Consider the following 15,880-nt stretch of genomic DNA (forward strand, 5'->3'; position numbering starts at 1 on the left):
CCCGTCTCGGCCTCCCAAAGTGCTGGGATTACAGGCTTGAACCACCGCGCCCGGCTGCTTTCTACTCTTAACTCGTCCATTGAGTCATCATGATGTAGTCTAGGGAGAATCCTTTTCTCCTCTTGGCACTGCTGGAGTATCTCCTCTTCTTGACCATAAGATTGAGCACCTTAAGGTCCAACAAGTGCTTAATGTACCCAATAAGGAAAATATGAAAATGTGTGCACATAGTTTCATTATTACTGAATTATATTAGGGAAGTAATATTCTTTATTTGCAGCCCAAGGAAATCAAGAGCCTTGGTGTCACAGACATATCCTTGTGTGCGAATGACTCTGAAGTTAAGCTTAACTCTGGCCCATGCCACAGAGGTGTAAACTGCTACAAACCTTTTTGAAATCAATACTAGGATGATGGATGAAACTGTACTAGGAATAGACTGTAGAGCTATCCCTAGGACAGTTTTTCTCGAAGTATAGTCAGTCCTCTGACCACCTGCATTGTTCAAAAGTTGGCACCCTGGAGTCTGCAAGTAGTCCTTCTCTGCCCTCAAGTGATTCTTATATGAACTTAACTATGAAAACTACTGCCTAAGAAATGGTAAACTGGGGATATGGTGATGAGTCTTTCAATTTGAAGCAGCTTATAAAATTAGTGATAAGAGGTGACTAGCAACTCCAGGTTGTGTACAGTTAATGTCATTTGGGGAGATGTAAATACTATGTTAGGTGGCTGGGCGCAGTGGCTTATGCCTGTAATCCCAGAACTTCAGGAGGCCAAGGCTGGTGGATCATTTGAGGTCAGGAGTTCGAGACCAGCCTGGCCAACATGGTGAAACCCCGTCTCTACTAAAAATATGAAAATTAGCTGGACATGGTGACACGTGCCTGTAATCCCAGCTGCTCAGGAGGCTGAGGCAGGAGGATCACCTGAGCCCAGGAAGGTCGAGGCTGCAGTGAGCCGCATTCACACCACTGCACTCCAGTCTGGGTGACAGAGCAAGACCTTGTCTTAAAAAAAAAAAAAAAAAAGAAAAACAAAAGAAAATTTGAGAAGCAATACTATAAACCATGTTGCTATTACAGACTGCTATAGAAAGTTCTGTTTGATTGATATGGGGTACAAAGAGCATTTACCCTTCTGTGCTCTTTAACACTGATGTCATATGGCCTTCTAGCTGGAATCTGACAAGCCAGTGCTGCCATTTTTGAGACAAGGACATTGAGATTCAGTCGGGAAAATAACTTGGTGAGAGACGCCAGGAAACAGCATGAACTGCTGCTGTTGTGGAAAGGAGAACTTGGCCTCAGGTCACTGCCAGGAATTTTTTGTGGTTGGAGTTCAAGGATGCACCATTAACTACTGTGCTTAGAAACTCCCAAATTTGTATATACTTGGCTAATTCTCAGAAAAACTGGTGCATTCAAAAAGTTTGATTTGGCTGGGCATGGTGGCGGGCACCTGTAATCCCAGCTACTCAGGAGGCTGAGGCAGGAGAATCGCTTGAACCCAGGAGGCGGAGATTGTAGTGAGCCGAGATTGTGCCATTGCACTCTAGCCTGGGAGACAAGAGCAAAACTCCATCTCAAAAAAACAAAACAAAACAAAACAAAACAAAACACACAAAGACACAGAAACATGCAGTTGAGGAAAAAAGGTTAAAAAGTTATAGAAAATTCTGTGTAATAGTATTAATGTAAAGCATAAAAACATAAAAACAATATCCTATTATGTTATAGGTTATATTATTTGTGGTACATGCATATATAGTAAAAGGAAAGTTAAGAAAAATATTTATGTTTCCAGTACATGCATAGATTTAGTGTTTATGGTATGTGCATAGAGAGTAAAAGGAAAAGAGCTCTCACTAAATACACACACACACACACACACATACACACACACACACACACAGTCAGTTAGTTGCATAACTAGGATGAGAAGCCAGTTTTACTTATTCTTCCTCAGCCTAAGTAATAGAGGCTTCAAAATCTAAATGGTCTGCATGGTCATTAACTTGGCTTCTTGTCTCCTGTAGCTAGGTTTTGTATAGCTCAGAACATATTATGCGAGCCTGGTGAGTTTTCGGGGAGTGGAGTTAGTATCTCTTTTACATGAAGGCAGGGGGCAAGGTTGCTATAAACTTTTTTTTTCCCACATTCTCAACCCCTGTCTACTGGCCAGGAATGCTGAGTTTGACCTGATTAAGGGTATCAGTGAACAAGGTAATGTGAAACACTAGTAAGCTGGTGACTGTTCCAGCCTAAAGCTGAACTCCTCTAGCACTTCTCAGTCGTGTTTAACTAGCTCTGGCAGGAGCTGCTGGACACAGAGGCAAACCCAGAGAACCAAAAAGCTATAAATGGCCTCCAGTGTGATTAAAATGGACTATTGGCATGGTAGTTGGATCAAAATTCTAAGTTCTGAACAACATAGGTTTTCATGTACAGGGTCTACAGGGTATAGGATAAGACAAAATTCTGGAAAATGAAAGGCAGTATATGGCCCCTGCTGTCCCGGATCGACTGTGGTTACTTTTTTGTCAGTTATCTAATAATTGCCTTTAAATTCCCCAGGCTGTTAAGACCTCGAAAATCTACCAGAGGGATATGTGAGATAGAGTAAGAAAGAGAGTTTTAGAAGGGCAGACAAAAAGGGGAAAATAAAAGAGGAGACTCTCTTGAATGGGTTGTTTCTGTTCTTTGATGATCTGACCTGCTTTTTTTTATGCATTTGATCTAGTAATGACTCATGAGGAGAGCCTCTGAAGATGTTTGGGTTCTCGTCCTAATACCTCTATTGCAGTGACCTTGAGCAGATCAATTGACCTCTTTGAACTTCATATACCTCATCTGTAAAATGGAGATAATAATAGTATTTATCTAATATGGTTGTTAAGGTATGTAAAGTGCTTGGCATAGTGCCTGGCACAAGGTAAGTAAATAATTAATAAATTAGTGATGATCTTTCTTCTTGTTGTTGTTACAGTATCAGAGAAGCAAAGGAGGAGAGCATTTTGAGCAGGAGAGGGAAGTCTGGTCTACAGAATGCCAAATGCAGCAGAGACGTCCAGAAGGATGAGAATTGAGAGAAGGCAAGGGTTCTGAGGCTTGATTAGAAATGCTGAGTGATAGGCCGGGTGCAGTGACTAACGCCTGCAATCCCAGCACTTTGGGAGGCCGAGGCGGGTAGATCACCTGAGGTCAGGAGTTCAAGAACAACCTGGCCAACATGGTGAAACCCCATCTTTATTAAAAATACAAAAATTTGCTGGGCATGGTGGCATGTGCCTGTAATCCCAGCTACTTGGGAGGCTGAGGCAGAATCGCTTGAACCCAGGAGGCGGAGGTTGCAGTGAGCCAAGACCACATCTAATCTCAAAAAAAAAAAAGAAAGAAAGAAAGAAAAGAAATGATGAATGATATTTACATTTGAAACCTATCTTCTGAGCTCCTTATTTTTACTGGAAATGGGAATCAGAGTTTAAAAAGAAATCCCATCACTTTTTGTTCTCAGGATACATATTAGTTAAGTTCACAGGAAGCAATGTTTATTGGGAGAATATGTAAGAAGGTAGCTGCAGCTATAACAGCCACAACAGACTCTTTATGCTTGTCCATTAAAACTTTCTGTGATGTGGACATCTTCTCTATCTGTGCTATCCATACACGTGTGGCTATTGAGCACTTGAAATATGCTAGTGCTCTAGTGTGACTGAGGAAATGAAATTTTAATTTTTTTTTTTTTTTTGAGACAGAGTCTGGCTCTGTCACCCAGGCTGGAGTGCAATGGCGCAATCTCGGCTCACTGCAACCTCTGCCTCCTGGGTTCAAGCAATTCTCCTGCCTCAGCCTCCCAAGTAGCTGGGATTATAGGCGTGCACCACCATGCCTAGCTAATTTTTGTATTTTTAGTAGAGACGGGGTTTCACTATACGTTGGCCAGGCTGGTCTCGAACTCTTGACCTCAGGTGATCACCTGCCTTGGCTTCCCAAAGTGTTAGGATTACAGGCGTGAGCCACCACGCCAGGCCTGAAATTTTAATTGTGTTTAATCTTAATTAGCTTAAGTTTAAACAGCCATATGTAGCTTGTGGCTACCCTAATGGATAGCTCTAGCTGCCCTGAAAAAGCCATCATCGTTATTAGGGGAGCAAGGCATATACTCTTGAGACCAGTTAAATACCAAAATAATTGGGGTCAGACAGTAGAGACTTAATTATTCAGAAAACAAATGATATCCACTGGGCCAGAGAATTTAAAGAGAGTCTTATAAAGTAAGTGAAACTTGGGCTTAAGCTAGAGGGATGTACAGTGGCTAAGAGGAAAGAAGGCAAGAGGTTATTCTGATGGGTTGGAGGGTTTGGGCAAATGTTTGCAGTTAAAAAATATCTCCTACATGAGAAGTTTGAGGACAATGACTATTCTAAAATAGAGCACTCATATTGGGAGTTAGTCGTGTTTGGGCCAGGTCATGGACAGTCTTGAATGCTAGCACACAGAGTTTGGGCTGTCTACATAGGCCGATGTTTTGCCAGGCTTGCTTAAAACATAGATTCTCAGGCCCCACCTTGACCTACTACATCAAATTTTCTGGGTTGGAGCCTAAGAAATCAGTATTTTGAGCAAGCTCCCCAGATGTTGATGATGCACATTCAAGTTTGAGATCTATTAGATAAACAGAAAGGAGCCCATGGGAGCTTTTGGTGACGAGAGTCTTATTAAGTAAGTGAAGGGAGTGATGTGATAATAGCAGTATCTTAGGAAGCTCGATAGGGTGGGACAGCGTAGGACGTAGAATCTAGAGTAAGGAAACCAGTTAGGTGACTGTTAAAAAGTAGTTCAGATATGAACTTCACAAATTCAGATTTTCTTTCTGGCTGGTACCCCTGGAATTGTCAAATTGACTCCCTAAAATTTCCCTGCAGGCCATATTTTAATTTTCAACACAATTCGTTTGCTGTTTTAAATGACTAGGGCCCAGGGCCCAAAGCCTGACTTCCTTGGCTCAAATCCAAGCTCTACTACTTAAGTGACTTTAGCTTAGACAAGTTTTCGTAACTTTTCTGTGTTTCAACTTCCTTTTGTATAAACTGGAGATGATTATAGCTCCTATGTCATAAGGGCATTTCAGGTGTTAAATTAGATCATAAAGGGCTCACAACAGTACTTGGCACATAGTAAGCACTCAAATGTTGGTATTAATATTATTTAAACTAAAGAGCCCTTTAGTTTACTACAGTTTGTAGAATAGTTAAAACCAGTCAATTACCTTTCACACACACAAAAACATGTTAAATGTGTCCATTTGGTATGTTAAAACTGAGTTCTAGACTTTTTGCTGAATGAGTTCTATTTCAAAGCATAATGCTTCAGTTAATTTTATATATGATTATCCTTCATAAAATAAGTCTAAACAGGATGAATTGTTTTTCCCACTAATTGTGTTAATCTGTGATTAGTGCTTGGTTATGAATGATATATCTTTTTAAACTTTGTCCTTTTTAGATTGCTACTAGCTTTCAGTGGATGCTATTTGTGATATTTATTTCTGAAGAAAAGAACAGACACTCTTTTGCTCTTCAGGGGGACTGATAGTGGAAATAAAATTTGATTTGTTATCTGGGCATGTGTCAGCTGATCCCGTGACTTACCCTGGAGGTGCGGCAACAGGTTTCTGAAGGAGTGAGAAAGTCTTTTCAGGTGCCTTACTTGGGAATATGTGAACTTCTGGTTGCTGCTTCACTCTTCTTCCAGGCCTCACTGACACAGAGGCTTCTAACCTCTCCAGTTTCCTTTGTATTGTCAGCTGCCTGAAGCAACTCTAAAGATGCACCTGCAAGTCAAGGGCGGGGAGGGAAGGAAACAGCTAAGACCCATGATAGCTATCTACACACTTCTGAGCCAGGCTGAGCCAACACGTTGCCTCAAAACCTTCTTTCTGGCCGGGCGCGGTGGCTCAAGCCTGTAATCCCAGCACTTTGGGAGGCCGAGACGGGCGGATCACAAAGTCAGGAGATCGAGACCATCCTGGCTAACACGGTGAAACCCCGTCTCTACTAAAATACAAAAAACTAGCCGGGCGAGATGGCGGGCGCCTGTAGTCCCAGCTACTCGGGAGGCTGAGGCAGGAGAATGGCGTGAACCCGGGAGACGGAGCTTGCAGTGAGCTGAGATCCGGCCACTGCACTCCAGCCTGGGTGACAGAGCGAGACTCCGTCTCAAAAAAAAAAAAAAAAAAAAAAAAAAACCTTCTTTCTGCTTTCAGAAACAAAGTCACTACTAACTTTGATCTCTTAAGTTCTGTTAGATAGTTGAAAAAGAGAGGTCTATGACACAGTTGGTTAAGATTCTTTTTTTAATGTTTTGACAAGATTAATACATATATTCCCTGCCATCTCCCTACTTGTCCATTTCCCTTCCCTGGAGGCAATCAGTTACCAGTTTCTTGTGTATCCTTTCAGAGATCTTCTGTACATGTATGTATATGTATAATCTGATTTTTTTTCTTTATATCCTTAAGTTTTATACAAATAGTAGCATACCATAAATGATATCCTGTACCTTGCTTTTTTCCTTTAATATATACTGGAGACCATTTCATATCAGCACATACAGAGCTTCTTTATGGCTGTAGGGCAGCACTGTGTGGAATCTAAGTATTTCATAATTACTGCAGATGTACCAGAATGTGTTTTAGCAGTTCTTTATTGATGGGTATTTGCATTGCATCTCAACTTTGGTGATTATCAACATGAGTGTACATATTTCACATGTGAGAGTATATCTTTATGAGAAATTGGTTAGGACACTTTGGCGATTGACCTGTTCAAGTGGCTGTATAACCACAGTGCTGTGTGTAGAATCAATTTGCCATGCTTAAATAGGGAGTCACAGGATGTTAGAGCTAGAAGAGATCTTAGAGATTCCAGAGAAACCCAAGATTACGTGAAGAATTAAAGGCAGATTCAAGACTAAATCCCACAGTTTTTTTTTTTTTTCTTTTTGAGACAGAGTCTTACTCTGTTGTCCAGGTTGGAGTGCAGTGGCATGATCTCAGCTCACTGCAACCTCTGCCTCCTGGGTTCAATTCTCCTGCCTTGGCCTCCTGAGTAACTGGGATTGCAGGAGCATGCCACCATGCCCAGCTAATTTTTACATTTTTAGTAGAGACGGGATTTCACCATGTTGGCCAGGCTGCTCTCAACTCCTGACCTCAGGTGATCCGCCTGCCCCAGCCTCCCAAAGTGCTGGGATTACAGGCATGAGCCACCGCGCCCGGCCAATCCCACAGTTTTTTACTCCAGTCCATAATGTAGCTCTTTGTACTATACCACACTGCTGTTTGTGAGAGAGATTGGGAATGGCCTGATTTCTGTCCCAACAAGCAGGACTGTGCATTTTCCGGCCCACTGCGATGTCACTTTCTGGTCTATCTGATTTCTCTTTCTAGGGTCTGACTCTGTCAGCCTGACTTTCCCTACTTTGCTGCTCTGGACACTACTAATAACTGCTCTAATAATAACTACTTTTTTCTTTTAAAATTAAAACCAAAGTCCTTTATGGTTTCGGGATCCTGTCTTTAGTAGTAAAGGCAAATCAGTGAGGCAGGAGTGCTAGGGAGGTGATCTGGTAATGGCCCAGATTCATGATCTTTCCCATTGCTTTCTACTTTTTTTTTTTTTTTTTTTTTGAGACGGAGTCTCGCTCTGTCGCTCAGGCTGGAGTGCAGTGGCCAGATCTCAGCTCACTGCAAGCTCCGCGTCCCGGGTTTATGCCATTCTCCTGCCTCAGCCTCCCGAGTAGCTGGGATTACAGGCGCCCGCCACCTCGCCCAACTAGTTTTTTGTATTTTTTAGTAGAGACGGGGTTTCACCGGGTTAGCCAGGATGGTCTCGATCTCCTGACCTCGTGATCCACCCGTCTCGGCCTCCCAAAGTGCTGGGATTACAGGCTTGAACCACCGCGCCCGGCTGCTTTCTACTCTTAACTCGTCCATTGAGTCATCATGATGTAGTCTAGGGAGAATCCTTTTCTCCTCTTGGCACTGCTGGAGTATCTCCTCTTCTTGACCATAAGATTGAGCACCTTAAGGTCCAACAAGTGCTTAATGTACCCAATAAGGAAAATATGAAAATGTGTGCACATAGTTTCATTATTACTGAATTATATTAGGGAAGTAATATTCTTTATTTGCAGCCCAAGGAAATCAAGAGCCTTGGTGTCACAGACATATCCTTGTGTGCGAATGACTCTGAAGTTAAGCTTAACTCTGGCCCATGCCACAGAGGTGTAAACTGCTACAAACCTTTTTGAAATCAATACTAGGATGATGGATGAAACTGTACTAGGAATAGACTGTAGAGCTATCCCTAGGACAGTTTTTCTCGAAGTATAGTCAGTCCTCTGACCACCTGCATTGTTCAAAAGTTGGCACCCTGGAGTCTGCAAGTAGTCCTTCTCTGCCCTCAAGTGATTCTTATATGAACTTAACTATGAAAACTACTGCCTAAGAAATGGTAAACTGGGGATATGGTGATGAGTCTTTCAATTTGAAGCAGCTTATAAAATTAGTGATAAGAGGTGACTAGCAACTCCAGGTTGTGTACAGTTAATGTCATTTGGGGAGATGTAAATACTATGTTAGGTGGCTGGGCGCAGTGGCTTATGCCTGTAATCCCAGAACTTCAGGAGGCCAAGGCTGGTGGATCATTTGAGGTCAGGAGTTCGAGACCAGCCTGGCCAACATGGTGAAACCCCGTCTCTACTAAAAATATGAAAATTAGCTGGACATGGTGACACGTGCCTGTAATCCCAGCTGCTCAGGAGGCTGAGGCAGAGAATTGCTTGACCCTGGGAGGCAGAGGCTGCGGTGAGCAGAGATCTCACCACTGCACTCCATTCTGGGCAAGAGAGTGAGACCCTGTCTCAAAAAAAAAAAAAAAAAAAAAAAAAAAGGCTGTGTTAGGTGCCCCATGTGCTCCCACAGACCCTGTGCTTCTGTTACAACCTGACATGGTTTGGCTCTGTGTCTCCACCCAAATCTTATCTTGAATTGTAATTTCCACGTGTAGGGGAGGCAGGGGAACCAGGTGAGAGGGGATTGGATCATGGGGGTGTTCATAGGGGTGTTCTTGTGATAGTGAGTTCCCCATGCTGTTCTTGTGATCGTGAGTTCTCATGAGAGCTGATGGTTTTAAAGTGTGGCACTTCCTCATTCCTGCACTCACTCTTTCCTGCTGCCTCATGATGAAGGTGCCTGCTTCCCCTTCTGCCATGATTGTAAGTTTCCTGAGGCCTCCCCAGCCACGTGGAACTGTGAGTCGATTAAACTTCTTTCCTTTATAAATCATTCAGTCTTGGGCCTTCCTTCTTTTTCTTTTTCTTTCTTTCTTTTCTTTTCTTTTTTTTTTTTTTTTTTTTGAGACAGAGTCTCACACTGTTGCCCAGGCTGGAGTGCAGTGGTGTGATCTCAGTTCACTGCAGCCTCTGCCTCCTGGGTTCAACTGATTCTCCTGCCTCAGCCTCCCAAGTAGCTGTGACCATAGGTGCATGCCACCATGCCTGGCTAATTTTTGTATTTTTAGTAGAGATGGGGTTTCACCATTTTGGCCAGGCTAGTCTCATACTCCTGGCCTCAAGTGATCCGCCCACCTCAGCCTCCCAAAGTGCTGGGATTACAGGTGTGAGCCACCATGCCTGGCCATGGGTATTTCTTTATAGCAGTGTGAGAATGGACTAATACACAACCTTTATCATGCTGTATTATGATTGAATGTTTTTGTCACTTCCCTGTATAATCCAGAGGGTTTTCAGTGGTGAGCAACAGAAATTGACTGGCTAATTTAGGCAGAAAACGTATATATTGAAAGCGTATTGAATAGCTCACAAAATCACCAGGTGGCCTGGAGAACTAGACTCAGGCCTATATAGCCAACATCACAGCTGCCACTACTACTACCACCAAGAGGAGAAAGGGACTCTCCCTAGACTACATGATGACTCAATGGACAAGCTAAGAATAGAAAGCAACAGGAAAGATCATGAATCTTGGATCATTACCAGATCACCTCCCTAGCACTAGTGAGTGCCTACCACCACCACTCTAGCTGCCATCAGTGTTAGCTCAGATTCTCCAAGGAGCAGATAGTAAGATGGAATTAGATATGCAAGAGATTGATTGGGGGAAATGCCCATAACAGAAAGGGCAAGAACTGGAAGAGGCTGGAAAAGCTGTCAGACTGCAATGTAAATCTGACCTTTATGGATAAGAGAAGGCAAGAAGAAGGTTGGGAAGGAAGAGTCTTGGCCTGAAGAGCAGTTCTAATAAAATTTTCCCTAGCTGATGGGAGTCCTGTAGCCAAAGCTGCCTATTGGAATAGTTCTGTCTTCCAGAAATGGATCCGACTTAGTATCACTGCTGTGCTCAGTCATTGGCTGGAAGCAATGTGGCCTCAAAGAAAAGCTGCAAATATTGGGGTGAATTTAGAACCTAGCAGCTAGGGCCAAGGTCATTTACATTCCCCATGCTGGGAGAACTGAAAGGCACATTTTCATAGCTGTCTCAATCAGAGATTTTCCACTGCTTTGGGTCACTGGCTCCCAGTCCAAGGAATGGATCCTTGGATTGGGTGAGCCAAGGTCATGTGCCTGCGTTCTGACTGCAAGGGGGACCTGCTTCCCACCAAGATTCCTAAGCCCTCTCTCCCAAATAAAGGGGTTCATATGCTGGACAGCAACCCCCACAAAGGACAAATGTCCACTATACTGTGTGACCTCCTTAAGAGCAGAGATCTTTGTCTTGCTGATTGCAATTATAAATATTTACAAATGAATGTTTATTGAAGTAACTGAGTGCCCCACAATGCTATATCTGACTAAGAAAAAAAGAAGAAAAGTGAAATAACTGAATGAATGTAACCAGCTGATGTTCAAATGCCCTTACATACTCTCTCTCTCTCTCTGTCTCTCTCTGTCTCTCTCACACACACTCTCTCTCAGTCAATCAATTTAGCTCTCAGGGAAATGCAAACCAAATCCACTAGGATGACTATACTTAAAAAGACAGATAAAAATTGTTGTCAAGTCTGCGGAGAAATTGGAACCATCATACACTGCTGATGGAAATGTAAAATGGTGCAGCCACTTTAGAAGAGTCTGGCAACCCTCAAAACATAGTTACCATATGATCTAGCATTTTACTCCTAAGTATGTATGTACCCAAGTGAACTGAAAACACATATTCATGCAAAAACTTGTATTCAAATCATCCTCATAAGAGCCAAAAAGTGGAGACAATCCTGTTGTGGTTAATATTATGTGTCAACTTGGCTAGGCTATTGTGCCCAGTTGTTTGGTCACACACCAGTCTAGATATTGTAGTGAAGGTATTTTTCAGAGGGGATTAACAAAATCAATAGACAGATTACCCTCCATAATGTCAGGGGGCTTCATCCAATCAGTTGAAGGCAATAAGAGCAAAGGCTGAGGTCTCCTGAAGAAGAAGGAATTCTGCCTCCAGGCTGCAATATAGAAATTCTGCCTGCATTTCAAGCCTTTGGATCCAAGACTGCAACACCATCTCTTTTCTGAATTTCCAGCCTGCCAGTCTGCCCCAAGTTTCAGACCTGCCAGTCCCCCAAATTGTATAAGCTAATTTCTTAAAATATATCTCCAGCCATCCCCTTGTGCCAATTGGTTCTGTTTCTCTGTGATAGATCCATACAGTGTAGTATTACCATAAAAAGAAATGAAGTACTGATACATGCTACAACATGGATGAACCTTGAAAACATCATACTAAGTGAAAGAAGCCAGATACAAAAGGTCGTATATGATCATATATTGTATGATTCCATCCAGAATAGACAAATCTATTGAGATGGAAAGTGGATTCGTGGTTGCCTAATGCTGCGGGGAGTGGGGAATGGGGACTGAGTGCTTAATGGGTATGGGTTTCTTGGGGTGATGAAATGTTCCGGCACTAGGTCGTGGTAATGGCTGCAGACTTTGTACTAAAACTACTAAATTGTACACTTTAAGTGGGTGAATTGTATGGCATATGAGTTATTTCTAAATAAAGGGTGTTATTTAAAAAATAAATAATATCATTATATTCCCCTCTCTGACCCTTCTCTTCCACCAGGCAATGTAAATAGAGCTCGCCAGCTGCCTGGCAACACCCAACATCCCAAATGCCATGCTGCATTATGTGGCAGCACTTCTTTCCCTTCAAGACTAATTTAGATGTCATTTCTAACCAGATTTGTTGAAGAAAAATGCTAGGGGTGAGGGCTGCAGGGAAGTTACTTCTGTTTTAACTCCAGGCCCAAATCCCAGCTATGGATGATACTGATGAGGGAGTGGCTCAGAACTAACAGGCAAGGGTCTTTGTTCTCAGGGAGTTTATAGCGAAAAGAAAAATAAGACCTAGATGATATGACTGATTTTGCATTCGTTTTTTGTTTGTTTGTTTGTTTTGTTTTGTTTTGTTTTGTTTTAGACGGAGTCTCAGTGTCACCCAGGCTGGAGTGCAATGGCATAATCTCGGCTCACTGCAACCTCCACCTCCTGGGTTCAAGCGATTCTCATGCTTCAGCCTCCCGAGTTGCTGGGATTACAGATGTGTGCCACCACTCCTGGCTAATTTTTGTATTTTTAGTAGAAATGGGGTTTCACAATGTTGCCCAGTCTGGTCTTGAACTCCTGACCTCAGGTGATCTACCCATCTCAGCCTCCTAAAGTGCTGGGATTAACAGGTGTGAACCACTGCGCCTGGCTTTTTTTGTTTTCTTTCTTTTTTTATTTTGAGACAGAGTCGCTCTGTCGCCCAGGTTGGAGTGCAGTGGCGCAATCACAACTCACTGCAGCTTCAACTTCCCGGGCTCAAGTGATCCTCCCCACTTCAGCCTCCAGAGTAGCTAGGACTACAGGTATGTGTCACCATGCCCAGCTAATTTTGTTTTTATTATTATTATTTTTTTTGTAGAGACAGGGTCTCACTTTGTTGCTCAGGCTGGTCTCAAACTCCTGGGCTCAAGCAATCCTCCCACCTCAGCCTCCCAAAGCGCTGGGATTACAGGCGTGAGCCACCACGCCTGGCCTCTAGATACATTTTAAGCATCCTAACAGCCCAAACTGAGCATTCTGTAGAAGGAAGCCATCTTCTATTCTGGCTGTTGATTCTCTGGGCCTTGCCCATCACCTCCCACCAATGAGTGTTCTGTGACTGGACTGTCAGTCACTTGCTGCAGATCTCTGTCCTTCCTCTCCTCTTTCCTCATGGATGCCACGCACCTCTTACAGATCAATTCCTTGGAGACTTTTGAGCAGTCTTCAGGCTGCAGAGACTTGGAAAGCTCAACCCCATCCCTGAGCCTTACAGAGGGATTCTGAATGCTGATAAAGATGCCAAGAGCTTTTAGACCACATGGCATTTAGATGCACTCTTTGTTCCCATTGAGTCAATGGTTGGAAGTAGAGTAGTAAGGAGTCAGATCTTGATCTTCCCCTTTTTTGCAGAATTCTAGTGCTTCTCAGGAGGAGAAATTTATGCTTGGACACTACTTGGCATTCAGGGGGCAGCCTAGGTGTCATCCCAGATGCTAGTCTGTGGGAGATCAGCGCTCTTAATGGGACAGGGGTTCCTAGAGCCTCAGCAGCCTTATGACTGCCAACATTTCCAGCATCTTTAGTCCCAAGAAGAGTAAAGAGCTTGAATCTAGAGATGGCCTGAGAGAGCAAGGAGTGTTTGGACAGAAACAGCAAATTCTCACTTAGCTACTCCCAGCAAGGCAAAGGAACAGGGAAATAAGAGACCAGAGGATTTAGTGACCTAAAGCGCCAGAGAGTCCTAGGGCTGAAAATAGAGAAGTTGGTGGGTGAGGGGGATCAGATGACAGGAACTTTACAGGTCTATACCGGTCATGGGGGAGTCTAACAAAAGTACCATAATGGGGCTCTGCCCTCAAGGAGCCTGTGATAATTTAGTTGGGGAATAAAAATTAATACACTTGAAATAATTTTGGTGCTACACTCTGGTATAAACAAAAGAATGCTGTAGAAATTCTTGAGAAGGGACAGATCATGTGGTCTGGGAACCTCTGTGAGCTTATGGCTGAATGAGACAATGCTCATTCAGCCAGAGGAGTTTATGCCCCAGCTACAGTGGCCACAGCTTTTAGAGATGAGTGTGTCTGAGTCTTGCATGGTTTCATGGAGGAAGTATGGGGGAGGAAGCTTCATCATCAACACCATTTGTCAGTCACCATTGTCATCAACAAGTGTCTCAATAAACAGTCATTGAGCATCCTTCTCTCACTAACTTTACACTTTTTGGGGGGAGGCAGGACAAACACAGAAAGAGTTGAAGGACTAGTACGAAAGAGCATGTGCTAGTAGCACAAAGATAGAGAAGAGTGAGAGTTGGGGAGGTGACAGAAGGCTTCTTGGAGGAGGGAGCACTTGGGCTGACCCTTGAAAGAAAGTTATGGTTTGGACTAATGGAGAAAAGGGTGAAGGGGGTTGTAAATTGCATCAACAAGGCAGAGAGGTGGGAGTGAGCAAGGCAAATAGGAGTAGTGAGAAAACCGGCTGGCCTTGTGGTAGGGGTAGTGTGGGCAATAAAATCCGAGAGGGAAGTAGTGTGATGATTATACAGAGCCTTGAATGACAGACAGAAGGAGTCATTTTGGAACAAAGTAGGAAGGCATTGTAAATTTTTGTATTTGGGGAGAGAGAAGGGCATGGAGAAGAAGGAGGAAAGGCTAAAAGGTAAATGCTGGGATTCTACATTCTTCTTCGTAGCTTTACTCTCCCATGTTTTTTTTTTTTAATTTTTTAATTTTTATTTTTTTGAGATGGAGTTTTCACTCTTGTCACCCAGGCTGGAGTGCAATGGTGCTATCTTAGCTCACTGCAACCTCTGCCTCCTGGGTTCAAGGGGTCCTCCTGCCTCAGTCTCCCAAGTAGCTGGGATTACAGGTGCCCACCACCATGCCCAGCTACTTTTGAATTTTTAGTAGAAACGGGATTTCACCATGTTGGTCAGGCTGGTCTCAAACTCCTGACCTCAGGCGATTCACCCGCCTTGGCCTCCCAAAATGCTGGGATTACAGGCGTGAGCCACCGCGCCCAGCTGACTCTCCCATGTTAGGGGGACCAACTCCCCCTATCCCAGTGAAATGGGATTAATTGGTCACCTTGCCTGAGATTCACCTTGTGAACAGGTAACTAGAGCAGCCCCAAGAGGTTCTGCACCATATACTGGTGCTGGAGAACCCTGTCCCAGTTGGAGTGTCCCAACTAATAAGATAAAGAACACTCTCTGAAGTTGTTCTCAATAGTGTTGACCTCCTTCATGAAATGGAAAGGAGAAAGGAGCAGCCTCCTAGCCTAGATGCTGGCATAGGTGCAGACCAAGATGGGGAGTCTGCTTCAGAATGCGACAACCTTTAGATGTTGAATCTGTCCCTGAATCAGCCCTGGGGAAAGGAGGCAGCAATCATGGAAACCTTAAAAAACAACATAAGACAGGACTACCTGGAGGCCATCATTTTGGTGGCTGCTACTTGGCCACTCCTCACATAGATTTGTTTTACTGACTTCCTGCAGCAAAAGGAGATTGGCACAGGCTCTGCTACATTAGTAGTAGTAGTAGTAAGATGTAGTCTTGCTCTGTTGCCCAGACTGGAGTGCAGTGGCGCAATCTCAGCTCACTGCAACCTCTGCATTCCGGGTTCCAGTGATTCTCCTGCCTCAGCCTCCTGAGTAGCTGGGATTACAGTCACGCACCACCACACCCGGGTGATTTTTGTAGTTTTAGTGGAGATGGGGTTTCAACATGTTGGCCAGACTGGTCTCGAACTCCTGACCTCAAGTGA

The 15,880-nt window shown here is 43.6% G+C and overlaps 1 pseudogene; it reads right to left on the bottom strand.

The window, feature by feature from the left end:
• LOC105520703 overlaps positions 1–13,435 on the bottom strand; it is a 28,392-nt pseudogene extending 14,957 nt beyond the window's left edge.
• Positions 13,436–15,880: the final 2,445 nt, after the last annotated feature.

This window comes from Colobus angolensis, unplaced genomic scaffold (genome assembly GCF_000951035.1).
Source record: "Colobus angolensis palliatus isolate OR3802 unplaced genomic scaffold, Cang.pa_1.0 Scaffold385, whole genome shotgun sequence".
In the NCBI taxonomy this organism is placed as follows: domain Eukaryota; kingdom Metazoa; phylum Chordata; class Mammalia; order Primates; family Cercopithecidae; genus Colobus; species Colobus angolensis.